Here is an 11,778-nt window from a genome sequence, read left to right as displayed (position 1 = left end):
CCATATAATTTTTTCAATGTATTATTATAGCGATTTTTCACTTACGGTCTCTTTTCTTTATGGTGCTTCTGTGTACGTCACCGCTTCAGGAAAGCATTTCCGACCCCACATTGGTATATGATTTTGAGTCGTCAGGATGCCCCCTACCCCTCTTAAAAATTCTGAAACGCTTAACTGAGACACCCTGTATATTTCGTGTGGTTCTATAATATAAATAAAATAAAAAATTTAGATGAAAAAATATGAGTGAAACAAAGTCTTAAAAAAGGATGAAAAGAAATTACATTTTTTGTTTATGTTGATTGCAATAAAAATTAATTGTTCAATACAATAAAAACAATAGTTTTAGTGATGTGAAAAGTAATGATAATAATAAAAATTAATAGTTTTATTATCGGCTATTGGATTTAAAAAAAATTTCATAATTACAGAAAAACTTGTTTTGGCCTTATTATATATGTGTATAAAATTGCAAAAATCAACATTTGCCTCTTGTTTTACATCGCATTTATAATTGACAACAAAAAGTTATAAGGAGATCACTATTTCATTGCTAAAGTTTACGATAATCATAATGATTTCCAAATAAATGTTATTAACTAATTATTTTACACACTTCTGTGCAAAGCATTATTTAAACTTAAGAAGATAAATAGTTGCCCTATTTGTTTTGTAAATAAATATTTATATGGCAAATAAAAAAAAATCAGAAATATTTAAAAAATTATATGTTGCATAAACATTGTTTCGCACGCGTGGCAATATTTAATAGATATGATGTACACTGAGAAAGAAAGTATAGTAAAAATTAACAGAAAACTTACTATATTTCTCACTCAATGGGAACACTGAAAAAGAGCTTTGGTAATGATTTTGATAAAATTAACAATAAAATATGGTTTTATAATATGTGATAAAATTTGGTAAGTGTGGTAAAACTTTGTTATGTTAGAGTACGATTTTAGAGCATGATATAAAAAACATTTATTCAATTAAATTAACTTTTCAGCTTTTTATTTGTTTCTAAGTTGTGTGGTAATAAGAACTATAATTTTGAAAACCAGTATTTCCAGTAAGCGGTTAACATACGAGAGAAAAATTATGAAAAGAATGGTTTAAATACCATATTTTTTTATTACTCAGAACTATGTTGTTCGTTTACCAGAAATTTCCTTACGCTACAGTACAATAATTTTACCAAATTTGTTTCTTCACGTAGAAAGTATTGGGTCACAGACGAAACAAAACAAACAACTTTCCGAAAAATTGGGAAAAAGTAGCTTTGAAAAAAAAATCTACCATTAAAGTTTGCTAAGAACAAAAAGCGTCAAGAAAATGTAAAGAAAATATTTTACTGAAAATACTAGATAGTGAGAGAAAAGGGCTCTAAGTGTTGCAAGAAAAATATTTAAAAGTAATTTCGTTTTTTTATGAAGATAAAAAGCGATTTTCTTATTGTGGTCGGTTGGTTGGAGTTTATTGGCACAAGAGTCAGAAATGGCTGTGCTGAGCCAGATACTAGGTTTAAGGGTTATTGTTTTATTTATTATTTTTTTAGAGTAACTAATATAGCCCTATTGTTTTAATGAACTGGATAAGATTGTGATGTATAGGGTCACCAAGTAAGAATAAAAGATCAGAATAAAAGCAAAACCAAAAAGTTTATTCCTCAAATGTTTGAATCGTTTACAGTCAGTTAAAATATGTTTAATAGTATAGTCGGTACGACACAAGGAACAACTGGGTGCAGATTTGGCTTTCAGTAAATGTTTATGGGTAAGCCAGGAATGATCAATGAGCAGTCTATTAGCTAAAACCTGGGTTTTGCGATCAGAAGATATTGTTTTACAGATATCAAAGTTTTTCTTATTGTGAATAAATATTCTTTATTAAATCATATATTGTCTGGCCCAATACTTCTTGCCATTTTTCTTACGCTAGCATGATTCCAAGCGTATAAAATGTCTATTCTTTGTTGGCAAAAAACTGAAGCAGTTGAAATTTAAACTCCAAATTTGAAGAAAAGTTTTCACCGTCTAAAAAATTTTGTACAGACCGGAACTTCGTTGTCGACAACATTCTCAGTTCTGATTCTCAGTGATGAAGCACTTGAAAAATGATTATTTACTTAAGGTTTGAGAAGAAAATTACATACGTCAACACAAATTTCTTTACGTAACAACATGGACCCATATATTGTGTTTTGAGCTTAAACCTTAGGCTTTTCAAATTATCATGATGATCGACTTCTATAAATATAATGTTTCAGCGATCTCAGAAGTTTGTATCAATTAATGCCTTTATTGTGTCTTCATTAGCTTCAACTGACGAGGCCCCTCTTAATTGGTGAATTGAAATTTTGCAAACCAGTTCGGCGTACTGTCAATACATTATCTCCAAACACATCTGATTTTTTTTCTTGCTTGAGCAGAATTTTTACCTTTTTGATTATAAGAAATTAAAATATGCCGGAAATACTGCTTTTCACTATCCATAATTAAAAAGAAATTAACCGAAAACTACTGCGTAAAATCAATCAAACTTTTTTACAAGCAAGCCTTATAAGCTGTCAAGTCTTCTGTTCGAAAAAAGAATGAAATTTCCTTCCGAACAACCCAATAGTATAGTTCAATTTTCTCCCGAAATAAGAAAGAACATACTCCATTTTATTATTTAAAAAATTAGCAATTTTAACGTGTTTTAAACTAGCTCTATTATTTAGCTTGTTTCATTTTGCATTGAACGGATCCAATTTTATAAATACAAATGTAATTACCAATCTTTAAAAGGCAAATATATTTACCAAAGTTATATATTAATGTTTTAAAACAACAAACAACCATAAATTTTGTATTCACAGGATAATTATTTTCAGCAATAAGAGAACTTTCGTTTTAAAATAAGAATCAGAGGAGAAGGAAAACTTCTTATAACTTAACTGCAGAATCGTGCTAAAACATATTTTTCCTCCCAAAGAAATAGCTTAAATTTAATCAGCGGAACATTATCTGATCTAGAACTCAGAAATCTTTCAATGGGTATAAGGTTTATCAAGTTTTATAAAATTGTATGCAATTCATTCTTTTCCTTTCGAAAATAGAAGGTCTTAAGCGAAGATATAACTGTTAAACCAGTCTATAAAATATCATAGATAGTGATCGAATTTTTCTTCACTGTAATTCCTTTTTATATATGTAATCAAAGTTCCGTTTTCCGTTTGCATTTATTATGAAGAAACTTAAATCGAAAAATATGAGATAGGCTGTCCATTTTTTTTTTAAATTTATATTTTCTCATTACAAAAAATCGTTTCTTAGAAGAAATAACAACACTATAATAGAGAAATTCACAATACTATATCACATAATCGAAATCGAGAAAATATTCGCTGTTTTTTGCAGTTTTTGTTTGTCAGCTGTATGTATAATTTGTAGTCTAAAACCAATTACATTTATGCAAATTGCTGCTGTCTAATTTATGTTTTGAAACTGAGGAAGATTTTGTTTTTCGAACTAGAGCTATAGACAGTACTTTTAATTTTGTACCTTTATTTATACTTTATACATTTAATTTTTGCTTTGTTCGAATATATCTCTTTGTGTTCTGTATTGTATCTCTCTGGACTCTGTATGTATCTGTACTCTGTGCATATACATACAGATGTGGAAATAAGGTAGGGTGCACAGAAAAATGAACCGGCCACCTTCATTTCAACGAGGCAATTATTTTGTCGGTAAAATCAGGCTACATTAGTCATTTTAATGAGCATATGTTATAGAAATTAAAATACTATTAAAAATAATTGAATTTTCTCTTCTTTAACATTATTATTTTGACTACAGGAATTATGACTAATTTGAATTGAAACATTATATCGATTTAAAAAAGCATGAACTTGACTTTCTTCCATGAATGGTAGACAAATAATTTACAACTAACACCTCATACATATTTTCTTCATACTGTGAACAGGATGGGAAGATTGCTAAATGTCAAAAGTTCTTTTAGATGGATAGTTTTTTTTAATGCATTTAAATTCTTTTGTGTACCTTCTTAAATAAATGTATATTTTATTTTTATTCTTGCTAAGGTAGGTTGATTGCTTGTTTTTATTTTATTATATTTAAAAAAAGGCTTAAGAAGACGATCTTTTTCTCAATCATCCAACCAAAGATTTTCAGATTTGAAAATATATTAAAATATCTTTCTCAATAAGGAAGCATTTAAAAAAAAAACCAGATAATTCATTTCCACGTTATCAAAAACTTCTGTTTTCGAAATTTATAATCTTATAATTTATTCTCCTATAAGCAAACATTTTCTTAACTTATACTTTGAAAAACAAGGTCACAAAATTACGAATTTATAACGGTTTTATACATTGAATTTTATGCCAATGCGACTTGAAGAAAAATGCTTTGAGCTAAAAATTCTTTTTTCGGTGTACGCAAAACATCATATCCCATTTCCGGGTATTTGGGTGTTATTTTGAGAATTTATCGAATACTTCTCCTTTGGTGTTTGGGAAACATGTATATTACTTTATAAAGGACCTAGTTTTTTTTTAATCTTCAACAAATATTTATTTTTATCGATTACATCATCAAGTTCAATCGATATATATTTGTATAAGATCTCAAGGATAAATAGTGTTAGAATCCTGGAAATTTGTAACCTTCTTTTTACAAAGAAAAATTTATGTAGATTTGTACACATATTATTTTGCGTTGATTTGATTGCGGTCATGTAATTTTGATTCCTTATTACAACCTGTTTTATTTTAAATCAGTTCAAAATCTAAAATCAAACAATATAACTGCGAAATGTAACTTATTAATGTTCGATATATAATAGATTTTTCAGCGCTCTGAAGAAACAGCATTGAGGAAAAACGCATGATAAAAACTACTTAAATAAGATAAAATTTACAGTGCTTCATGCTCTATAGGAACATGAAAAAGTTTGGTAATTTTTACCGAAGTGCGTTGGTAAAAATTTTGGCAAAATTAACAATAAAATATGGCTTTATAAAATGTGATTACATTTCGTAAATGTGGTAAAATTTTTGTAAATTTATAATGATAAACTTAGAGCATGGCATAAAAACCATTTATTCTGTTAAATTTATTTTTTTGTTTTGTATTTTTTACTAAACGTAATGTAATAAGAATTATAATTTTGAAAACCAGGGTTTTCGGTAAGCAGTTACCAAATGAAGGATTTAAATATTGTACATTTTGGTTTTTATTACCAGAATTATATTTTTTTAATCAGAAATCTCATTAACATAGGGTGCGGTAATTTTAACTGATTTTTTTTCTATGGTCAATTAATGCGACTCAGGTACGAAAACCAGACGTCCAGACGTGATATAATAATCTCAGCTCTCATTGATTGATATTCTGACTCGAAACATTCCTAGTGCTAGAGGATTCATGGGTTAGAGTCCCCTTGTGAGACTAAAAGTGAGTTGTTTCGTACTTTCCGAATTCATATGAAAAACGAATTATGAAGACTTTCTCACAGAAAAAAACTCTCTGCAAGTGGCAAGATTTAAGAAAAAGGCAACAAAGAATTATTTTATAGTATAAGAAAAGTGAGTGAGTGACGAAATTCTTGGCGCAAGAGCCACAATTTGGCTATACCGCGCCTAGTAAAGTAAGTTAGAATGGTAGCAAGTTGGTTAAAATCAAAATTAGAATAAAATTAAAACAACTTGGATAAAATTAAAATTTCTAGGTAAAAGCGGAGATATCTAGTTTGAAATCTGAATTTAATGGAATTATAAAATCCAACTTCTTTAAAGTAAAGCATTAAGTTTGGCAGAGGCGTTGTGTTACCATGTAAAAATGATAAACTAAGAAATTGTAGTTGAAATTTAAAACACTTAGTCAAACAATGCTCTACTGTAATAAGCTCATCAGAAATGCATTAAAGATCAGTTTTTTTTCACAAGTCTGCAAGTGGTATGATTTAAGAAACAGGTGAGAAACAATTTTTTAATAACTATAGAAATGCGATATTGAATTTCTGAACTGTTACAAGCAGGATTTTGAGCCTATAAAACGTAAATGGAACATGATTTAATGAGCTATATAGTTTGAGAGAGACTTTTATAAGAGATGCTTATTAAGACTGCACCTTTTTTTAGATCTATCACGAAATATATTCTTCTTAGGTTTTAGAAATGGGGAAATTGGTTTGATGAAACCATTCGACGTACTGGGACAGGTTAGTCCATCAAATCACATTACTCGCTAATAATCAGTAGGTCACTACTTAACAGAAACGAAAATTTCTTCACTTAGATGTTTTCATCACTTTTTCTGTCTAGAGAAGATGGAAATGAAATCCCCTCATAAGGAAATCTTATTGAGTTTACTAAAATAGTTCACGTACAAATTGATGTTTTCGGCAGTTAATAACTCAGTTTAATTAATGATTGACTCATCAGAATAGTTAAATCTTTTAAATAGAGATCTCAAATATTGTGGTCTTGTTATGTACCTAACTCACAGATGAAAAATTTGGTATTGAGTCAAATTCAGTCCCCAACTTTCTTTTCGACTGTTTGGTTATAGTATAGTTCAAACGGTTTGAAAAACGGTCTTTTCAGTTCTTGAAATTGGTACGCTTCTTTTAAATCTCATTACTCCGATTTAGTACTTTACACAAAGTACGATTTAGACAACTGTGTGACGCATATAAGAACTGTTATTCCAATCCGCAAACAGGAGTTAGGTAGCAAACAAGTAGAACATATCAGAATAAGCTATTATAAGTTGCTAAGAAATACAACAGAATAATATATTTATAATCTGTGCATTACTTTAGTTCTGCTATATTCTTCTACTTGATGTTTCAAAAATACATTGAAAATTTGTAAAACAAACTAACTTAAATAAAAACTTAACGCAAGTACACAGCGACTTGATTTTTCGACATTAATCCACAAGGGAAAAAAACGTATTTGTCTTGATTCATACCAGTCATGTAATCTCTTTTTTGCTAAATAGACAAATAATAATAATGTAAATTTTGTAGATTATTTAATTTAAAAAATATAGCTATTTTTCGTGATTTAATATAGCGACTAGAAATTTTTTTAACCTTAAGTATCTATAGCACGGACTCCTTCTTTATAAAAATAACTAACTAAATAGATTATCCAGCTTTTCTAAAAAATTGTTAAAGAAACCTAAAAACTCTGCTTTCGAAAACAAGCAAACTAGTTTGCAAATATTTATTGTCTTGGTTTTGTATACTCTTCCACATTCGATTTCATTTATTCCCATTTGTAACTGACTAATTTTGAATGAAAATTTGAATTGTAGACTTAAACATCAAGACGATGAGAGAGAACATTTAAAGGTAAAATAAATCTCCAATTTTTCCAGAAGTAATTGAGGCGTAGCTGTAAGCTAACAACCAACTTTTGTTCTTGAAATATTTCGAAAGAAAAGGAGTGGAAAGAATTTCCAATTATCTCACTAAGAGCTTTGTTGCGTTAACAGCTTCACACTCAATGTAATTTTGTTCCATTTTAAGAAATAAATCGACGGCACCTTACAGTAATCAGTACGTTTCGTTTATTCACAATCAAATTTTAACGGTTAAATTACTTCATTCGATCTCATACAATACATACTGAATCTCAAAACAACAAAAAATACGTAGCACTGTTGTGTATCAGAATTTGCTACAAACAAATCTATAGAATGCAAAGATAATGAAAGTAGTTTTAACTGAATCGATGCTATTCAAAATTTTAGCTTGTACAATAATGTTAACTTTTTCTATCATTGAATTGCTATTAATGCTTTAATTATGAGCAATCTATTGGGACTCGAACGAAAGTTATAAAATTATAACTAATTTCAAAAATTTTATTAAGGTTTAATTTTCTTTAAAAAAAAAAAGACTTTAATTCAGAAAAAGAGAGTGCATAATGAGTCAATGTAACAAATGATTCTTAGTTGTTATTTTGTAGACTATTTTCGAAAATAATTATGGCCTTACTTTTTTTATTATGCCATTATAAATCAATCTTGTAATGTACAAAATTATTTGAAAAAATGCACATTTTTTTCTGTTTTTAAATAATTAGATGCTGTAACTAATTTTGAGAAGATAATGCTTAAAAACACAAAATTACTATTTCATTTTAAAAACTAAAAAAGTTCACGCCATAAAATCTTTCAAAATGTTATTTTACAACTCAAAGAAATTTAACTATTTACTAAAATTCTAAACCCGATTACCTTTACAATGGGATGCCTGCAAGTGACGTAGCGGGAGTATCTCTATCCTGATTGGTTGTTGAAACATGGCATTTGTTTACTTTAGCAACTTTACCATACATTCTATTTCGAGTAAGCCAAGCCCGTCAAGTATTTATTCCTTTAAATGGCACGTTCTGAATACTTTCACAAAGATTCTTTCACAAGGATTTCAATTCTTTCACTATGTATTTCAAACTTAGCACAAAGACAGGCACAAAGCCATGTAGAACATAAAGGAACTAATGTATCGAAGTTGTCAGGCACACAAAACAAAAATAAATCATGGTTAAAATAAAATACAGAAACAAATTCTAATTCTAAGTTAAGTAAAAGACGCAGACGAGAAAGAATTATATTTCAACAAATTCGATGTGTGATATGCCACTGTACTTAATTCACTTTTCATTGACAAACATTCTAATTTGTGTGAAGAAACTAGGCTCAACTCTAACACGCCATTTTGTTTATAACTAGCACTGGTGTCATAGGTCATATGTGTGGGTATCAGTGATCTTCTTCTTCTCGAAGTACAAGTATTTATTAATTCTTTAGTTAATAAATAAAGAAAAATATGTTTTTATGTTTTGAGTTTGATACTGGTTCAATCAATTTTGGTTCAACTGGATCTCAATTTTGAAACAAAAAATGGAAATTGATATGGTTTTTAACATACTTGCAGCAGTTTTCAAGCTACAAAAATGATTGGTTAAAGTTTTTTTTCATTTTTAGCTTGTGATGATGCGAATTCCTTTTTTTTTTTTTTTTTTCTTTTTTAATATTATGAGCGGTGAATTATTGTGTAAGAAAATATCTGATTCCTCGAACGGAATTTTTCCATCTTCATTTCTTAATCTGAAAGAATCCCTTTCTTGGAATCTGATTTTTCCATACACAATAGTAAAAAGATCGTCAATGCGGCTTCTGCGGAGGTGGATTTGTAACTAGCCAGAACTAGACGAAGACATTTTTGTCGAAATGTAACTTTACAAAAAGCTATTTTTCAGGCTGGTTTCACATTTCATTAATACTTTCCTTCAGTAAATTCTCGGGACTTCAACAGTAAATTCTCGGATAGTCCATCAACGGTCAATGAGATGAAGACCATCCAAGATGTCAACATGATGGATAAAAGAATTACCGACCTGCGTATTGCAAATCTGCAGTTTCAGTCCACCAAGAACTAAACACTTTGACCCATCTTGAAATCGCCTTATACTGTGATGCATTCACTTAACGAGCTTCAAATTAACCACGAACTATTCAATTTCAAAGTAGTCGGATTACGCTATTGGTCGAAAATGACATGACTACGTGTGGGAAGGAGGAAGGTATATTTTGGCTGGCGTTTATAACTTCGGCTACAGATTTCCTTTTCACATTTGCTCTAGGCTAATTTCACTGTTGTATATACAACAGTGAAATTATTATTGTCTAATTGATAACAGTGAAATTATTATTGTCTAATTATTATTGTCTATCATTGTATTAAGTCTTATTTCCCTAACTTTTGACTAAAAGAAAAATTATTATAAAATTGTACAAAATGTAACTAGTATTTCTTTTGCTCAATTATAATAATTGAAAGAAATATTTATTTTGTCACATGCCTTATACATTCTAAGCATTTGTAACAAAAATGAATACTGTCTAGAGTCATAGTAACAACCTATCTGGTTTTATAAAAACTTAACCTCAGTAGTTACTATTTGTCTTTCTATTAGTGCCTTTTTAGAATACAGTAAATAGCATTACTGTTTTCTATAAAACAGTCATTTTTTTAAAATAATTTTTTTAAATAATAAAAAAGCAATTGGCTAAGAAACACATTTGAAAATTAATGTAGTTATGCATCTTGAGTCTTTAATGAAATCAATAATAAAGTTATGAATAGAAATAAAGAAAATCAAAAGCTTACTTGTTTAGAGGCTACATCTTCAGCGAGTTTCCAAAATCGCGTCAACGCCAGTAAATGCATACCATTCCGTCAAATAGTGACCAGCAGCGTGATCCGGCCACATTGAAATTTAATCGCTCGTCATAGTATCGTAATGAACCTTGCCAACATTGCGATACATTTTTGCCACGGGAAACATTTAATGATTTTTATCGACTTTAATGCATGATTTATAGCGATAGAAATGACATTGTCTACTCTAACGCCACACTCAACAACTGCTTTTAGATTTTTAACACATTTTACTAAATGGAGGGTTTTATGTATTTTATTTATCAAATTTATCAACTGCACGGCCACCTAATCGCTCCAATATCCTGTTCACGCATGCGCAAAGTACTGCGACCACTTAAGTTATTTACAACCTTCGTATAGAGCAAACACAATAATAAACCTGGAATAATGTTTTCAGAAATTAAATTGTAGGATATCAACTTACGCCAAGCAGTTTTTATTCTAAGCTGTCAATTTGTACCAAGTTAAAAATATATAATCTAATAAAAATTTGTAGAAAAACGAATTTTTATCTAATTAGATTTGACTAAAATAAAATCATAAAACAGCAACTGCTATGATTATAAACCGCTCATGAAAAAATACCAAGCTGGTTAAACATACTACCATTTTTGCGTTCCCTCTAATTAAAATTAGAAAATAGCATTCATAAATTAAGTATATTTTTAGCCTGACTAACAATTAAATATATAATAATAAATTCTTTTCTGAAGAGATGTGACTCAGAAATTGACTATTGAAAGGTAGAAAATATCCTTTCACATAAGATATTTTTCTTTGAAGTGCGTTCTGAATTCTTACAATTTCTTTTTCAGTTGCCTGCAATTGAAAATCTCATTTCTTAGCGCTTATGGTGAAAAACACAATCTAAAGACACTTTGCTCCTTAGCATTTCATATCGTAAAAAGTGAGATTCTCTATCCGTTTTTTTCACAATTCAATTTAATTTGCCACCTTCTTTTTATGATCTCTTTTTTACAGAATTGTGGTTTATAAAGGTATTTTTTTATATTAAATTCTGATATTGATGTATTGTTAAAGAAAAATTTTTTAATTGTTTATTACGTTTCGAAATCCTTATATTTTTTGTCATATTATGTGCATTTAACTAAATGATTTTTAAAAGGTATACAAGTTTTAAGAAAAAATTAATCTAATCTAAAACTAAAAATGTGTAAAATTAAGATGAGCACATCTACGTTAAAGTTCTTAAAAAACTTGCAGCAAATATCGCAAGTAATTTTTACACTTTAAGTTTTTAAAAAAAATTGTCGGATGGACGAACTAGGACGAGATGAGAAAAGTTTTAAAACGAATTTATTTGACCTATTTTTAAGTTAAGTTCTCACTTTATGGGCTAAAAGTGACTTTAATCCGAATAAGTGCTTTAATATAGTTTATTATATAATTGTTGCTTTTTTTAGCAATTTAACCGTTTTAGTTTCTTTAAAAGAAAAAATATTTTATAAAATTCGAGTATCGAAAAACTAAAAAAGTTAAAAAATTTTAGAAATAAAAAAAAAATGT

This window comes from Parasteatoda tepidariorum, chromosome 1, assembly GCF_043381705.1.
Source record: "Parasteatoda tepidariorum isolate YZ-2023 chromosome 1, CAS_Ptep_4.0, whole genome shotgun sequence".
NCBI classification, from domain to species: domain Eukaryota; kingdom Metazoa; phylum Arthropoda; class Arachnida; order Araneae; family Theridiidae; genus Parasteatoda; species Parasteatoda tepidariorum.
The sequence above is the reverse complement of the archived record's forward strand: the minus strand, read 5'-3'. Positions refer to the sequence as shown.